Raw genomic sequence first — 17,723 nt, forward strand, 5'->3', positions numbered from 1 at the left:
GCGATAGCAATCTAGTATTTCCAAGTACCAAAACAGTCTATAAAGCTAAAGATAATTTAACATTATAGTATTGGTATAAAATAAATATATTCAAAATAAGAGAAAAAGAAACCGCTTAGTCATAAAATCGTATGAATATGTGTACCCATTATATAGATATATTTAGCATTTTAGTTTGCTTGTTTTTTAATCTACATCCTGGCTTACATGATATTCAGTCCTTACTATACATTTGCCTTTTCTGTTGGGATTTTCTCTTCTCTGTAGACTCTTTTTTATTTTTATTTTTTCTTTTCCATTTACAGAAAACCCTTTGACATTCTTTTAGGGTAAGTTTAGTGCTGCTGAATTCTTTTAGTTTTTGTTTGTCCAAGATGTCTTTATCTCTCCTGCTTCACTCAGTGATAATCTTGCTGAATATGGTATTCTAGGTTGCAGGGTTTTCCCATTCAGAACTTTGACTATATCACCCCATTCCCTTCCAGCCTCTAACTATGCAGAGAAATCAGCTCATAGCCTCATGGTGTCCCCTCGTGACTGACTTTTTGTTTCTTCCTGCCTTTAGAATCCTCTATCTTTAAATTTCACCATTTTAATTGTGACATGTCTTAGTATAGGTCTGTTTGGTTATTTGAAATCTTCTGTGTTTTGTGTACCTGGATATTTGCTTCCTTCTTCAAGTTTAGGAAATGTTCAGCCATATTTTCTCCAAATACATTTTTTAAAAAAATTTTTAGTGGGGCATAATTGCTTTACATTGTGATGTCAGTTTCTGCTCTACAGTAAAGTAAATCAGTTATGTGTACACATGTATCCACTCATTTTTAGATTTCCTTCCCATTTAGGTCACCACAGAACATTGTGCTAAATAGTAGGTTCGCATTAGTTATCTATTTTATACATAGTAGTGTATATATGTCAATCCTAACTCCCACCTTCATTCTACTCCCCAACCCCCTTCCCCCTTGGTAACCATAAGTTTGCTGTTTGCATCTGTGACTTTGTTTCTGCTTTGCCAAAAGTTCATCGGTACCATTTTTCCAGATATCACATGTACTCATTAATATACAGTATTTGTTTTTCTCTTTCCAACTGATTTTACTCTGTATGATACTCCATCCATGTTTCTGCAAATGGAACTATTTTGTTCCTTTTTATGGCAGAGTATTATTCCATTACATATATGTGTGACATCTTCTTTATTCATCCCTCTGTAGATGGGCATTTATGTTGCTTCTATGTCTTGGCTATTGAAATAGTGCCTCAGTGAACATAGGGGTGCATGAGTGAAAATTGCTCAATTGTATCCAACTCTTTACCGCACCATGGGTTATAGCCCACCAGTCTCCTCTGCCCATGGAATTTTCCAGGCAATTATACTGGAGTGAGTGGCCATTCCCTTCTCCAGGGGAATCTTCCTGATGCAGGGATTGAATCCAGGTCTCTGGCATTGCAGGCAGATTCTTTACTGTCTGAGCCACCAGGGAAACCCCATAGGAGTGCATACATCCTTTCAAATTATGGTTCTCTCCAGATATATGCCCAGGAGTGGGATTGCTGGGTCATATGGAAGCTGTGTTTTTAGTTTTTTTAAGGAAACTCCGTACTGTTCTCCACAGTGGCAGTACCAATTTATATTCCTACCAACATTTGGGAGGGTTCCCTTCTCTTTAAACACATTTTTGATCCCCTTCTCTCTCTTCTCCTTCTGGAACCCCTATTATGTATAGTTGGCATGCTTTATATTATCCCATAGACCTTGCATGTTGTTTATATTTATTTTTTGTTTGTCTTTCTGTCTGCTATTTTGATTGGAATTCTAACTTTCAGAACACTCAGGCGTTCTTCTGAGTCATTTAGTCTGCTATTCATGGCTTCTAGAGTGCTTTTTAATCTCAGAAATTGAATTGTCTATCTTTGATTGAGTCTTCTTTATACTTTCTAGTTTCTTGTTAAAATGACCTAAGATCAATTCTCTTCCCTAATTCAGTTAGAATTTTTATTAGTAATATTTCAAATTCACTATCTGGTTGGCTGATTACCTCTGTTTCATTATTCAGTTTTCAAGGGTTTTCTCTTGCTCTTTCAATTGAGAATAGTTCCTTTGCCTTTTCATTTTATTTAACTTTCTCTGTCTCTACTAGTTTAGGCGAAATGGTTACCTATTGTGTTCTTGAGGCAGTGAGTTGTGTGGGAGCATCCTCATGTAGACCGAGTGCCCTCCCATTTGGTGGGAGAAGTGAATTTGATGAGGATGCCAGTCACATCTTTCCTCAAGGTGTGCTGGCCGCCATCACCTTGGTAGGAGGTGTGGTGGTAATGGGGTAGCTGGAGGCTGATTAGGGTGTGAGATGGGACTTCCTCTCTGCTCAGTGACCATAGTCGCCATGTTGGGGCAGAGTCTGCTTCCAAGTGGCTAGAGCAAAAGTCTTGAGGGTCGAGCTCCAGCTGGGTCTGTTTCCTTTGTGTGTTCTTCCTTTTCCCCACTGGGGACTTTGCCCCAAAGGCAGGGAGTGCTGAAGTGAACGAGGCTGGTGTACTTAAAGATGTCTGATGTGCTGCCTGTGTAGGCATCCATGGCTTCACTCAGCACAGCCCAAAGTCATGCCTTTTCCCTTGCTGTGGTCATTCCCAGATCTAGCGCTAGTTTATGGCATGGAATAGCAGGGGTTGGAGTGTTTGCTTGACTGGGACTGTGGAGTGTGGTGTGGTGGTTGTGGAAAATCAAGCAGCTGTGTTGCTTTCAGAAGTCTGGGCTGCTTTAAGGGTGCTGTTTGAGTACGCACCAACAGCGACCACCACTGCCCCACCTGGACCACAACCTGGACCCTGTGTTGCCTCTGTGTCCTTAGATCAAGCCTTTGCCTAGGTCCCGGCTATGCTAGCTCCAGTGTCAAGCTGTAGCATGCAGTGAGTGAGGAATGTAGGAGCACAGTGGGGCAGCAGCTGCTACATCAGACCTCTTTCTGCTTTGTTTGAAAGCACTTGGCAGGCAAGCCACCATCTACCTTACGAGTGGAGTTTAAGCTGCTTCAGCCACTCTTAACCCCAAATCTTCTCCAACAAGCCTAGGGGGCTTGCATCCTCCATGTAGAACCCCTGGGCTGGGACCCCTGGACTGTGGCACAACCCTCTCATGTCCCAGGGTGAGTGTTCACCTGTACAATCTCCCTTTTGCTCTTAGTCTCCTCCCAAGGATACAGGTTCTGTTTTGTTTTTTTTTTTTTTTCCAGTTTTACCCAATTCATTCTTGTAGTCTTGATTGTATAGGAGTACTTCTGCCAGTTTCCAGTTCATTTTCCATGACAATTATTCCACAGGTAGTTGCATTTTTGATGTGTGTGTAGGGGGTGGTGAATTCCATGTCTTCTTACTCTGCCTTTTTGATCCTCTTCTAGTACATCTATTCTTATGAGTCCAGCAATGCATCTGAGACTCAAACTGCAGCACTATGGTCGAGAGAATTTAAAGTCTCCCTCATATGAGCCTGCACTTGGCTGATTGAAACTTTATGTCCAGCAAGTTACATGATCTTAAAGTTGGACTAGGATGAGATCTCTAAAAAGCAGGCATGCACAAAGATTTCCTTTACAATTTGTGTGAAGTCTCCAAATTATCTTAGAAGCCATTCAGACTGAATAAAATAAATTCAAGCTAGGAGCATTCCAGTCACTCTATTTTTTTCAAATCAAGTTTAGCCAACTAGAGGGCCAGATTGTCCAAAACAAAACAAAATACATCATGAGGAATGACGTGGGTTAGAGGTTTCATATTTGAAAATAGAAATATGGATGTTAAGAAAAATGGCACAACTTTAGAAATTGTTTATTTTAATAAGCTTGAAATTTAAAATATAAATAATTGATAGCTTGAAGATCTTTGAAAGGGTAGCATTAGTAAAGCTGTGTAATGGGGGGTGTTAATTTTAGAGGCATCTTGAGAAAAATAGTGGATAGTGATAGAGAGTTTGTAGAATATTATAAAAGTTCCACATAAAAATAATGAAAACCTGAATGGGGAAAAGGTTATGGTGCTGTGAAAAAGTAAATAGATATGTGAAGCACTGTAGTAATAGAATAAACAGTACTTTGTGACTGACTGGATGTGTGCTGTCAAAGGCATTTGCTTCAGAGGCAACTTTGGTCATTGTGTCCTAATTGGGTTTACTAATTGCTTAGGATAGCATCAATCAGATGTGGAAATCTGCAATGATTAAAGCATCGGTCATTACCTCATAAACGTCTGTCATAAGAAAAATGTTTTTTAATTTAATGTCAGTTATTTGCAAGTGATAATTCCAATTTACTCTACAGCTAATCATTTAAAAAATGAATGGATAAACTATATTTAAACTTTTCTGAACTTCTATTTTATTTGCATTGTCAAAGGTTTAAAAGTGATAAATCTTAAAATGTATTTTCATTTGTGAATTTTACAAATTCCAGTTAATTGTCTAGAAGAAATTCTGAATACACAGCAAAACAATAAGTCAATTGTGGCTGGACTTTGCAACACAATATAGCAAAACAGAGGTAAGTACTGAATTACAATGAGAATCGTGCTATCAATGTAAGTTATTTAAATTTATTTGCATATATACAATTAATAAATACAAAATCAAAGTTAGTAACTATGGCTTACTTTTCAGAAAAATTCTTAAATATCATGGGCTTCTTTTGAAGTTAGGGAGGATAATTAAAAACAATAATACAAAAATTATGATACACAGAGTTAGCATGGGTGACAAAGTTATCCTCATGGATGCATTTTTTCTTGTCAAGGTAATTGGTCCTTCTCTGAAGAAAATTGATATCTTATTTCTGCTGAAAATAAGATCTTGGCAGCAAGGAAATTGTCCTGAAGCCCTGAGCTCCAGTCTTATCAAGACATAAAGAAGAACTGGAAATGTATGGCACAATAACCCTCCTTACATTTTCTTATACAGAAGATAATTACAGAGACAATTTTAACATTTTGTGTTCATTCAAGCGTGCTAAACTCAACATATTGTAATAACTGGAGATCTCTTAATCAAACCCAAACATCAAAATATGGGCTTAAATTGTTATGTGATTTTTCAATTTTTAATATATTTGTACATAGAAGTAAATGCTAATATATTAAAAATCTCAGACCCTGGTAAATAAACGAGAGGAAACCACATAGCACATATGCACTAAGGAGCATTTAGTCACAATCAGCACTTAAAAAATACCTAACATTTATTGATTGCTTCTAATGTTCCCAATACTACTTCAATGCATCACATATTAGATCATGTACTCCCCCAATAATTCCTACAAAACTGTATTATCTTTATGGCTGTCATATTAATAAAGAAATTGAGACCCAGAAATAATGAGGAATTTTCCAAAGTTGTATAGCTAGTAAAAAATAGAAACATAATTTAAGCTAAGATAGGTTTACTCTAGAGATTTCACATGGAAACTTTATGCTATGCTGACCTCAGGACAATAAGTCATGTCAGATCAAGATGTAAAAATATTGCTTCTTCAGAAATAGTGAGGGCTGCAGATTTACATTTTCCCTACCCGGCTGTATCTTTCAGGGAGAAACAAATGAGAAAAATAACTTTTAAGAATGAAATATTATACTAGCTCTTTTTATAAAGAGTATGTTATGAATATTTTATACTAATCATTCTCTGGAATATGGAAGAAAGAGACTAATAAAAGTGATATTTTTCACCTTAGTATACTCCAGCAAGCTTAAAGAATATAGGTTTCCTTTATTTTTAGTTCTCATCTACTATGTGACTGTATATTATTTCTTTTTTTATTGCATTCAAGTTCTGTTATTGCCTTTAATAAAGACTTCCGTCTATAGCATGATGATAAGTTGATGGCATATATGCTGACAATTTCCATATGATGCCCTTGGGAGACACACCTCATAATTTCAGCATTCCTCCCTGCCAACGCTGGCCTCTGCTCTAAATAATTCCTGACAATCTTTCCCAGTTGCATTGCTCCCATCTCAACCACACAAAACGCTCTAAATTGAATTTATATACACAGATCATTGGGCTTCCCAGGGCTCAATGATAAAGAATCTGCTTACCAATGTAGGAGACGCAGGAGACATGGGTTTGATCCCTGGGTTGGGAAGATGCCCTGGAGGAGAAAAGACAACCCACTCCAGTACGCTTGCCTGAAAAATCCTATGGACAGAGGAGTCTGATGGGCTACAGTCTATAGAGTTGCAAAGAGTCAGACACCATTGAGTGACTGAGCATGCATACATATCAATAGTGAACTCTTTCCTCTTTCAGGAAAAACAATCTTTAAAATGTATAAACAAAGTAACACATTTGTTAAGGCAGTGTCTCCTAATGATCCCTTACCTCAAAATGTGATTTTGTAAATACAGGTTACCCATAACTTACAGTGGAATAGCTAATGTCTGTGAATATCCCAAAACTGATAGAAGACATCAAACTACACAATGCCAAAGCATTCTGAATTCCTGTCGGGTGAACAAAATAAAAACAATGTTATGTATATTATGCTTAATTGCTGAAAACCAAAGATAAATGGAAGCTGAAAGGCAGGCAGTAAAATACAGAATTTATATATTTGTATATTTACTTTTTAATGCTTTTTTTTTTTTTGTCTTATTATTGAGTTTGTCATAACATTGCTTCTGTTTTGGTTTGGTTTTTTTTGCCCACGAGGCACACGGGATCTTAGCTCCCTGACCAGGGATTAAACCCACATCCTCTGCATTGTAAAGTCGAGTCTTAACCACTGGACAAACAGGGAAGACCAGAATTTACTTTTAAAGAAGGAATTAGTAGCTAATATCTAAAAAGAAAAAAGAAAGCATGGAAGTATTGAAAGACAATTGTTATACAAAACTCTATCCCCAGAGAAAAGATAATTATATGAGAATCATATGAAGATATACTTATATTCCATAGGTGAAATAAAGATAATTTAAGATAGGTAGAGAAAAATTGTCATTACCTTAGGTCTATGCTAAGGATATACTATAAGGTCCGTTAGAAAATAATCCCAAATGAAACCTCTAAGATTCAGGATAAAGGGCAATGAAATAGGTAAATGCAGGTATAAATCTAAATGAATAGTTATTATATAAAACCATAATATTAGTGTCTATAGTTTAAAATTGCATAAGCTTGAACTACACTGTTAATGTTGCATTTAAATTAAAAGGGGGATATGGAGTTAAAAGGACCTAAGGCTATGGCCCAGAGAGTAAAGAATCTGCCTGCAAGGTAGGACATGCAGGTTAAATCTCTGGGTCAGGAAGATCCCCTGGAAATATTGCTTGGGAAATCCTATGGACAGAGGAGACTGGGGAACTACAGTCCACGTGATCGCAAAAGAGTTGGACGTGACAGCAAAAACAACAAGAAGGCTATTAAAATGTCTAAGAAGAGGTAAAGGCATTATTTATCTTGGGCATTACTAGGTCAAGAATGCATGTTGAGTGGGACGGGGGTTCATATTTGGGAACGCATGTACACCCGTGGTGGATTCATGTCAATGTATGGCAAAACCAATACAATATTATAAAGTAAAATAAAGTAAAAATAAAAATTAAAAAAAAAGAAATAGAAAATAGAAAAAAAAAATAAAACCTACTGAATTTCAAAAAAAAAAGAATGTGTGTTGAAATTTTTAGTTATTTAGAATAACTGCTAAAACAATAAAATATTATGTAGTTATGAAGCTAATGAAGGAATTAATCAGTGGAATGATAATAATTTAGTGGATAATTCTTTTTCCTTAATTTCTTTACTTGTTTGTTCATGTTTGGCTGTGCTAGGTCTTTCTTGCTGAGTACAGGCTCTAGAGCTGAGGCCCATTAGCTGTGGCACACAGGCCTAGTTGTCCTGCATGTGGAATCTTCCCAGGCCAGGGACTAAACCAGTGTCCCCTCATTGGCAGGCAGATTCTTAACTACTGGACCGCCAAGAAAGTCCAAACAGCTTATTCTTAATTAATAGATAATACTCCACGAAATCAATGAGGTAGAAGATTTCCTATCAGCATCATTCTTAGACAAAGACAATCAATCTGAGGGTTGCAGGAGTTAAAGCAAGAATTTCAGCCTTATCCTTTCTGGGTATTCAGGGGCCCATAAAGTATTGAGGGTGACTATTGGAGTATGAGAATGAATAATTCTAATCTCAAAACTAGAAGTAAGCTCAAATGCCTCGAAGTCAGAGTGTTCTTGTATTCTCCTTTTCCTATCAACTACTTTCACTTGCAGACTAATTTTATTTACTTCTGTCAATTGGTCATTTATTTAAAGACTACTTCAGCTCCCTTGACTTCTTCATAGTTCTTAACAGATTCATTTATCTCAGATGAATATATATAGTTTAGTAGCCCATAATGTAATTTTCTCAGCCTCTTTTTCTAGAAAAAGAACCATGTGGTTTTGGGTGAGGAAGCCACACTAAGGAACTTCATCTTTGTGTAATCTAACTCATTTATTTCAGTTTCAAGTAATGGCCTAAAATAAATTTTCAAGGTACTTTTTGCTCTATTTCTCCCCCTTAACATGTGTTTCTGTAAGAACTAGTTTATCATCTTTGTGAGGAACTGATGGTAACTGGTTCTTCAAATCATTTTCATAGCTGAGGCTCCAAATATACTTATTATCTTAATTTCTACTTTCAGTGAATTTTCTGCACTAGGATTTTGCAGTCCCTAGACATAATTCCTGTGATTGTCTTATTACTGAGTACTCTATTTAGGTTGACTGCCTCATCATTGTTCTCTCAAGAGAAAATGAGTATAACTCACCCTAAGTTTGTTAAAAAGAATATGCTTCACTTCCAAAAGGCCATTATCTTGGGAAAGAGTAGTTTATGTTGCATGTTGATAATAGTAATAAACATGGCAGACACTGCAGGTAAAAGCTGAAGGACTCTACAGACCTATACATACCTGGAGCAAGAGGTAGAGAAAGAGACATACACCAGATCATCTAAAGGCTCTGAGAACAAGCTGGGAAGTTAGGACATTTAAAAGCAGCCTATATGTGAGGGAATAAAAATCTGCACAGAGACTCAGGCAAGATGCAAGTTCAAAAAGGCCTGAGAACCCTGTTTGAGAAAAGCACGTTAGGAACTTGTTTGAAAACCAGTGATCTTTAACAGACAGCTGCTCTCGTCTACTGATCTTGGACTTAAGCTGAAACATACAGCTCTTTAAGGATACCTAGCAACCCCTTAGAAATTTATTTTTCACAGCATTGGTGAAAGGTCTATCTTCTGGATCACCTCCCACATGTGGGTGAGAGGGTCTTGAATGACAAATCCACTTTAATGTTCTTATCTCCTTAAGCCATTGATATTCCTTCCTCTATATTAAATCAAGGCAGGCCCAGCATTCAGGCTCACTCAGCATGGACTGTTTGTCGAATCTTTGTGTGTACACTCCAAACTAATATATTGTATGTCAATTATATCTCAGTGTAAACAAGGCCTGTTGAAATTAATAAACTAAATCAGCAAAGTTACAGGATACAAATCAACACACAAAAATCAACTGCATTTCTATACACTAAAAATGAGCTAGTGAATTATGAAAAAATTAAACAATCCCATTTATAATAGCATCAAAAAATAATAAGACACTTTGTGATAAACTTAACCAAGGAGGTGAAAAACTTGTACACTGACAACAAATCATTAATGGAAGAAATTAAGGAAGACACAAATGAATGAAAAGACAATCTATGTTTATGGATTGGAAGATTTAATATTGTGGAAATGTCCAAATATTGGGCTTTCCAGGTGGTGCTAATGGTAAAAAACCCACCTGCCAATGCAGGGGACATAAGAGACATGGGTTCAATCTCTGGGTCATGAAGATACCCTGGAGAGAAGGGAATGGCAGCCCACTTGGGTATTCTTACCTGAAGAATCTCCATGGACAGAGGAGCCTGGCAGGCTTTAGGCCATATAGGGTCACAAAGAGTTGGACACTGCTGAAGCAACTTAGCATGCACACACAGATGTCCATATTATTCAAAGTGATCTGCAGATACAATGCAATTTCTATCAAAACCCAAATGGCCTTTCTTTTTAACAAAAAAATAAATCAACCCAATACTAAAATATGCATAGAACAGCAAGAGATCCTGAATAATCTAAGCAATTTTGAGCAAGAAGAACCAAGCTGAAGGTATCACACTCTTTGATTTCAAAACATATTACAAGGCTATAGTAGTCAAAATAATATGATACTGGCATATGCAACAACACAGATAAGCCTGGAAGACACGATAAGAGAAGGAACCCAGACAGAAGGACAAATACACATGATTCCACTTACATGAGGTAATGAAAAGAGTCAGATTCATAGAAACAGAGAACAGAATAGTGGTTACCAGGGACTGAGAGTGGAGGAAATGGGGAGCTGCTGCTCAATCAGTATAAAATTTTAGTTTTGCAATACAAATAAGTTCTAGAAGTCTATTGTAGAGCATTGTCACTATACTTTAAAAATTTTTAAGAGGGTGGATATCATGTCATGTTCTTATCACAATAAAAATAAATAAAAATGTTCAGTGGTTAAAAAAAAAGACAAGTGACTACACCCTATACTGTGATAAACTGAATTTCTATTAGTATAGTTCTATATGCTTAGAATGTATGGAGAAGAGAGGAAAAATCACATGCATACTACCGAAATTCTGACTCCAAAATAGTGTCCATTTTGTCAATATCTATTTCTGTCAACCCTTCAGAAAAAATGACTTCAGAAAACAGATTCTATCAGTTCTTGTTACTTCTGTTCAGTGACACTCCCATAACCATGTCTAAACCATTGCAGATTTTTTTTCGTATTATCTCTTCAATGAATGAATGCATGCATGAATGTACAAATGGAACCTGGAGAAGAATAGCATTCTAAAATTAAATAACTTTTAAGATCTTGGGGAGTGGGAAGAAGAGAGGAGTAAGATAGGGAGAGGGGATTAAGTGATACAAATTACTATGTATAAAATAAATAGACTACAAGGATATATAGTACAGCCCAGGGAGTATAGCTGATGTTTTATAATAATTATAAATGAAATCTAACTTTTAAAAATTGTGAATCACCATGCTATATACCTGAAACATATAATATTGTAAATACACTATACATCAATGAAAAAATAAATGGAAAAAATGTATTTTTATAAAAGAGGAAGAAAAGAATCAACTATGAACAGGTTCAACACCAATGTGAGAGCTGTTGTTGTTACTGTTAAAACACTAAGTTGTGTCCGACTCTACAAACTCGTGAAATGCAGCACGTCAGGCTTCTCTGTCCTTCACCATCTCCCAGAATTTGTTCACATTCATGTCCATTGAGTTGGTGATGCCATCCAATCATTTCATTCTCTGTCGCCCTGTTCTCCTCTTGCCTTCAATCTTTCCCAGTACCTTTTCTAATAAGTTGGCTCTTCGCATCTTGTGGCCAGTGTTGGAGCTTCTGCTTCAGCATCACTCCTTCCAATGAATAGTCAGGATTGATTTCCCATAGGATCGACTACTATGTAGGAAAGGAAAACTGAATTGAATAGATTTATTTAAAAGTGATTATAATCTTTCCAACTTATCCACCGAGTGGGATAATCTAATGAGAAAAAGTATAGAGTATCTAGAAAAGTGGCAGCACAAAGCTAAATGATATGACAACAGAGTGGCAAGCTACTTAGCATTCAAATCTAATTTTTTTAATCTTTTTACTTGGTATTGGAGTATACCCAATTAACAATGTTGTGATAGTTTCAGGCTTCCACATAACATTGAGCAGAGTTCCCTGTGCTATAGAGTAGGTCCTTGTTGGCTATCCGCTGGAGCTTGAGATGGACAAATCTAATTTTAATTGATCCAAATTGGGGGGACATTCTCTTCCTTTCCTTCTTCAACCTGCTGAACAAGAGATGTCAAACGTCAGTTGTTTCGAGTGTCTGATTCTGTGAAGTGTTATATTTATAAACTTGAATAATATTCACAATCCCTAGAAGATTCATTCTCATCATCTGAAAAATGTAAAACTAACATGAATAGAAATATGTCCTGAGAACAATTCAATGTATAAACATATAAAAGTATTAACATATACCTAGCAACTAATAATAATAATTAGGGAAAAAAAACACGTATGTTGGGGCTCACAGGACAGAGGGTGATATTTAGAGTAAGCTTGGAAATTAAATTTTAACTAAAGAAACTGCACCCTGATATGGCACAGTGACGAAATTTTCAGAAATGGTAAAAACGTGGTCATTATCAATCAACCTGTCTTCTTTGTTCACACCTTTATGCATCAGTTGAATACGCTCTATCAGTCTGATAGTTTATATATGTGTGGCTGAAACATCACACTGAACAGTACAGAATATTTCCAACCACAGACTTGTTGCTGCTCGAAACAACAGTTAACACTTACACTAGTCTTGATGTGACCATACAGTTCCAGGGAAGAGTTGGAAGGGCATGGAAAACATAAAAAACAGCATGGTTGATTAAAAGAACAAGCAGCAGCTGCAAAATATATTAGGAGTCAAAGCAGTGTACCTGGCCAAGGAATAGAAGATGAAGTTTAAGGAGGAGAGAAAGAGACCAAAAGTGAGGGGCATAACCCTGGATGTGCGTGATCACTGTCACTTTAACATCATTGTTTGTGTTGTCATCATTCAGGCAGGCAAGTGTGATCACAGGAAATCACACTGGATTCAGAATCATGACAGCCTTTAGCCTCTAAAAGAGGAGGGTGCAAGAATAAATACCCAAACAAAGGAAAAAGTAAATAAGTAAAGATGATGATCATAAAGCATTGACTGGCCTGTGGATACTCTAGCCACATTTTACATGAGATCTATTTTAACCTAAAAATTCATTTGAATATAAAAAATGCATAGAGGTAGCATATACTGTAGATGGAAATACTGGAAAATAAAGACACATCAGGAACACCTAAATTGCCATGGGGAAGGGTCTCAATAATACCAAACAAAAGTTATTCTGGTTGCTATTAAATACAATTTTTAAAAAATATTTACCTTAGTAAAAATCTTTATTGTCTACCTCAAGTTCCTCAGCACCACTGAAAAGTGATTGAGCTCAATGGAAAGTTTTCAGAACAGCCAACTCACACTGGAAGAAAAGAAAGCTATCATATGACAAAAATTATTCCTGAGATAAAAGGTGAATCACACACCCATGGTTTTGCAGATTAAGAGAATCAACCTATTCTTAGAAATCAGTTGCAAGACTGTGTAGTTAAACGTCAGTTTTAGCAAGAACACAATCTAAAATTTAAAGCTTATTTTACAAATAGAAGTCAAATTTCTAAATTAAAAATGTTATTCTAATCCAGAGTGACATGAGACACAGCCAACATGAATCACACATAACATCCAACAGAGTCAGAAAATGAAGACAAATCAAACAACAAGTAGTGATTGCTCTATTATAGACAGTGCTTTCTCATCATTTCTTTATAGAAATTATAGTGTGTAAGGTCCATGATATCATATGCAAAGCCTGTGAAGAGAAATGAATTTTAAGATTAATACTTTTTATTAATAAGCATTACATATGAATATATATATGAATTAGTTCCCAGTGAGGTCATTTGAAAATCAAGTATAATAATACTTGTTCAGCAAAATGTAAAATGGGAAATCTATAATTAGCTTAGTTCAGGCCCTGGAGCCAAACAGGTAAAAATGTTTTACTTTACAGAGATATGGATTTTGGCATTGTGGATAAGGGATAAGACACTTGTATCTCTGATGTCAGTATATCAAATAAAGTATTCTCAATTCTTTCTTTGCCAAACATGTTTTCAATACACCCCCACACCATTCCTGAACCCTTCTATACATGGTTCCATATTGATAATTTATCTTAGTGATATTACCCATGTGTCACAATAAAGAAGCTGACATACAGATTAGACAAGATAGATTTAATGAATCTCTTCACAAAATAACTGTGTTAACAAGTCATACTTCTGATTTGGTACAAGAAATATCTCTCCCAAAACACTGTGGTTCTTTGTCCTTGGGAGACCTGCTTTCTTCCACCCTGTGTCAGTCACTACCATTTTTGTCCCCTTCCACTTTCCCCTCTGCTCCTAACTCAGGTGCTGATTCCCACAAAATGTATGTCAGTTTTCACACCAACCAGCTTCTGGTCCGATTCAGCCAATGGGAGCAAGTGGCTTGACATTTGAAAGGTGGGAAGTGGTGAGAAGCCTGGTATCCTTGCATCTCTCTCGCTGCTTCAGGCTGCATTTCCCACCATGGCTACATCTCCCACTATGCTTACACCAAATGGGTTTAACTCCTGCCAAACAGCAACTGCCTCTGCTTCCCAGCCTCCACCAGACACCATCCCACCAACTGGAACTATGGTCCTGGTTCCCACTAAGTGCCTTTGGAGGCCCACCTGCTCCCTCATCTCCTCCAGCCCTAGGAATGGCCCCCACTTTCTGTTTTGCTCATCTCTGGGCTGTCTTCTTTCTCCCTGTTTGTCTTTTCAGATCTATACCTGTTTTGGAAATATTTTCCTATATTAAATTCCCTCCATTTAATGATCTGGCCTGGGGTTCGTGTACCTGACTGGACCCTCACCAGTGCTGCTCCCTTCTTCAAATAAGAGCCAAACTAATCGACACAACCTTGCTTGCCTGACTAGTCCTGTAGTTTCATTTCCTATCCCTCTTCTCTTCATTCACTCAGCTCTGGTCACAACGCCTTCTTGCTGTTCCTCAAACAAACCATGCCATCTTGCATCTGAAAGCCTTTGCACTGTTTTCTTGGCTCCTCCCAAAAATGTTTTGGAGGCTTGTTCCTTCATTTCGTTTATATTTTGTGCAGGTTTTATTCCTGGAAAATTCTCATGGAGCCCTGTACCTATAGTTGTCCTCACCTGGGCAGTGAACTTGCACCGATTTATTTTCCAATCATGATCATCCCCTCAAATCAGATATCCTGTGTCCCATACTTTCTGTTTGAGCTCTATATTTTAAATATATTTATTTATGTATTTATTTGGCTGTATTAGGTTTTATTTGAAGCACAAGTCATCTTTGTTGTATCATGCAGGGTCTTTGATCATGGTGCACCAGCTCTCTAGTTGTGACACACATGCTCCAGAGTGAGCAGACTCAGGAACGCCATGCATGTAGGACCTTTGCTCCCTGACCAGAAATTGAACCCAGCTGCCTGCAAGACCCTCAGGGAAGTCTGGTTGAGCTCTATATTTGACGAGACAGTATTCTTATATAGTTGGAGAAGGGAATGGCAACCCACTCCAGTATTCTTGCCTGGAAAATCCCAGGGACAGAGGAGCCTGACAAGCTACAGTCCATGGGATCACAAAGAGTCCAACACGACTGAGCGACTGAGCACATTCTTATATAGTATCAATATTTGTTTGCTATTACTACAGCAACGAATCACTACAATCTTAGTAAGTAAATGAAAACAACAGAAATTTATTCTCTTATAGTTTTGGAGGCTAGAAATCTAAATGAGGGCCAATGTTAAGATTTCATCAGGACTGGTTTCATCTGCAAGCTTCAAGTCTCATCCTTGTCTCACCCAGCTTTCGTGGCTGCCAGCATTTCTTGAATTGTGGCCACATCACTCCAGTCTCTGTTTCTGCAGCATCACTTTCCCCCCCATCACTGATTGCCTGTCAAGGCACACTCTACTTCCATCCTGAAGACACTTGTGATTACATTTAGGACACGCCTGGATAATCGAGAATAATCTTCCTATCTCAGGACTCTTAATTTGCAAGCTTAGATGTGTGGGAACATGGACATTAGCATTATCAGTTGGGCATACTTATCACAAGTAACAGAATTAGCTTCAAAATCATGACTGCTCTTTTATTTGGAAGAGGAAGGCAGGAGGAAAAAGAGACAGAAAAAAAAATGTGAAATAATATGAGGCTGGAAAAGTCTTTAATGAAAGAATTACATGAGGATGGAGAAATCATTAATACAAGTCATAATATGATGATATAAATGTTATAATCATATTCTAAATTATATATTTATTCTTGAGAGATTTCGTTTCAACTGAATGCATTGGGTAGCATATTTTTTAAAAGAAACTACTGGGAAAGAAAATGCATTATCAGGAAAAGCTCCCAAATACCTGGCATACTTTCCACTTCTATAAAAATAAAATTTTTTGAAAACTTGAATTATTCCCCCTTAGGGAAATAATTGTAATTGGACAAGAAAGTTATAAGAACAGATATATAGATATTCATGTTAATTAAAGCAGAAAACTAGACTATGTAACCATGATAAAAATAATTCCTAAAATAATAAGTGAATGAAACAGGCATGAGTTACAGAACACGTGGAAGGAAACAATCCATTCCTAGCAACCAACTAGAAAACCTCTGTATTTAAATGGAAGTTTTAGGAAGATTATAGAAAGCTATGAATTTAAAGCAATAAGATTTTAAAATCCATGTTTGTCATGAGACAAAACCTTAAGAGATGAATAAGAAAATCAACAGACAATAAAAAGGGTTAAAGATAGCACCAGTTCAGGGATTGTGTTAAGTACAAGATACAGTCACACTACTTATTTTCTCTCTCTCTCTTAGTAGATTTATTTAGAGAGAAACACATTCCACAGACAGAGAGTAACCATCTCACAAGGCAAGAGGCCCCCAAATATGTGGTGATTAGTTTTTATGGACTGGGTAATTTCAGGGCTTCCCTGATAGCTCAGCGGATAAAGAATCTGCCTGCAAAGCAAGAGACCTGGGTAGGTCAGGAAGACTCCCTGGAGGAGGAAATAGCAACCCATTCCAGTTTTTCTGCCTGAGAAAATCCCATGGACAGGGGAACCTGGTGGGCTACCGTCCAAATGGTCATAAAGAGTCAGGCACAGCTGAATTACCAAGCACACAGAATGAATAGGTGAATTTTCCCAACATTTTGGGGAAAGGGCAGGGATTTCCAGGAACTGGTCCTGTGCCCACTTTGTTTCCTTTTATGGTTAGCTTCAGAATTGTCATGGTGCCTGTGGGTATGCCGTTTAGCTTATGCTAATAAATTATAATGAGCATATAAGAGGCTCAAGGTCTACTGAAAGTTAAATCTTTCACCATCTTGGACCTAGTTCGTTCTAACTACATTTTTTTTTCCAGTAATAGAACTAGATATAGATGTTAAATCCCTACTATATATATGTTTTATTTTTGGTTGAAAATACACACACACACCCACATGCATGTATCTTTCTGGGGACAGCCTCATTCAGTGATCAAATTGCCTTACTAAGAAGAAGGAAAGTAGAGTCTTTCTTTCATTTCTTTCATAAATTTTTGAGGAAGCCATACTAAAATTCAAAAGCAACTAGATGCCCAAGAATGATATGGATCATGGTGATCCATTAAACACCTTAACTATTAGCCACTTTGAGTGGCTTTATATGAAAACAATCACAAATGTCAGAATATTAATAATCTCAAAAACTGAGGGCCTGGTACAGAGTACAGTCATGTTGCTGGAATTGGTTGAGTAAAGTGAAATAGAAACACTACTGCTTAGAAAAGTGCTGATAGCAGTGAGGCATCATGGGTAACTCCAAGAAGGGGTCAAGCATCTGATGTAATTAATCTACCAGGAGTAGGTAGGGAGAAATGCCGAGTGCTGTGTGGCCTCCTCTACTAGGAAACAATGGAG

General features: G+C 37.0%; 1 protein-coding gene across 1 annotated transcript in view; it reads right to left on the reverse strand.

The window, feature by feature from the left end:
* LOC138078761 (killer cell lectin-like receptor subfamily E member 1) overlaps nucleotides 1–17,723 on the reverse strand; it is an 85,392-nt gene that overhangs the window by 44,465 nt on the left and 23,204 nt on the right. The gene's annotated exons all lie outside the window — the stretch shown is intronic.

Source organism: Capricornis sumatraensis, chromosome 4, assembly GCF_032405125.1.
Source record: "Capricornis sumatraensis isolate serow.1 chromosome 4, serow.2, whole genome shotgun sequence".
In the NCBI taxonomy this organism is placed as follows: Eukaryota; Metazoa; Chordata; class Mammalia; order Artiodactyla; family Bovidae; genus Capricornis; species Capricornis sumatraensis.